Raw genomic sequence first — 1519 nt, 5'->3', positions numbered from 1 at the left:
TATTAAATGTAAATGGAGTAAATGCTCCAGTCAAACTACACAGAGTGGCCATATGGATAAAAACACAAGCCTAAGGGAGTCCCAGCTAGAACAATTTGGGAAGATAAAGAAATGAAAGGTATAACAAATAGGATAACAAAAAGTCTAACTTTCTCACTTTTATGATCATAGAATTCTATACCTAAAGATTCCATCAAAAGAGCCCTGAAACTGATAAACGAATTCAGTAAATTTCCAAGATACAAAAATCAATGTAAAAAATCAGTAACATATCCATACACCAATAATATTTAAGCTGGTAGCCAAATCAAGAACACAATCTGATTTATAATAGCTACACACCCACATTAAAAATATCTAGGAATATTAATCTTACTAAGGTGGTAAAAGATCTCTACAAGGAGAACTACAAACACGGCTGAAATAAGTTAGAGATATGACAAATAAAAGGAAATACATTCCCTGTTCATGAATTTGTAGAATAAATATTGTTAAAATGGAAATACTGCTCGAAGCAACATGCAAATTCAATGATATTCCTTTTTTTTTTATTTATTTTTATTTTTTGAGATGGAGTCTCACTCCGTCATCAGGGCCGGAGTGCAGTGGCATGATCTTGGCTCACTGCAACCTCCGCCTTCTGGGTTCAAGTGATTCTTCTGCCTCAGCCTCCTGAGTAGCTGGGATTACAGTTGCCCACCACTACGCTGAGCTAATTTTTTGCATTTTTAGTAGAGACAGGGTTTTACTGTTTGGCCATGTTGGGCTTGAAAACCACAAGTGTCATTTTGCACAGAATTAGAAAAAGCTGGAGCAAAAAAGATCCCAAATAGCCAAATAATCCTAAGCAAAAGGAACAAAGCTGAAGGTATCACATAACCCAACTTCAAAATATATTGTAAGGCTATAGCAACCAAAACAACATGGTACTGGCACAAAACTAGACAAATAAGCCAATACAACAAAACCCAGAAATAAAGCCATACAACTACAGCCATTTGATTTTTGACAAAGAAAACAAAAGTAAAAAATGGCAACAGGACTCCCTATTCAATTAATGTGTTGGAATAGTTGGCGAGCCAAATGTTGAAGAATGAAACTGGATCCTTGTGTTTCACCATATATATAAACATATTTATATATATGGTGAATTAAAAAATTAAATGTAAAATACCAGACTAAAAGAAATCTAGAAGAAACCCCAGGAAACACCATGTATGACTAAGATCTGAAAAGCAACTGCTACAAAACAAAAATTGAGAAGCGACACCTATTTAAACTAAAAGGCTTCTGCACAGTGGAAGACACTATCAGTAGTGTAAACAGACAACTTACAGAATGGGAGAAAATATTTGTATACCGTGCATCTGACAAAAGTCTCGTCTCCAGAATCTATAAGGGACTTAAACAAATTGAACAAATTTACAAGCAAAAAGCAAACAACTCCATTAAAAAGTAGGCAATGCACGTGAACAGACATTTTTCAATAGAAGACATATACATGGAAAATAAGCATATT

Source organism: Colobus angolensis, unplaced genomic scaffold, assembly GCF_000951035.1.
Source record: "Colobus angolensis palliatus isolate OR3802 unplaced genomic scaffold, Cang.pa_1.0 Scaffold299, whole genome shotgun sequence".
Lineage (NCBI taxonomy): Eukaryota > Metazoa > Chordata > Mammalia > Primates > Cercopithecidae > Colobus > Colobus angolensis.
The sequence above is the reverse complement of the archived record's forward strand: the minus strand, read 5'-3'. Positions refer to the sequence as shown.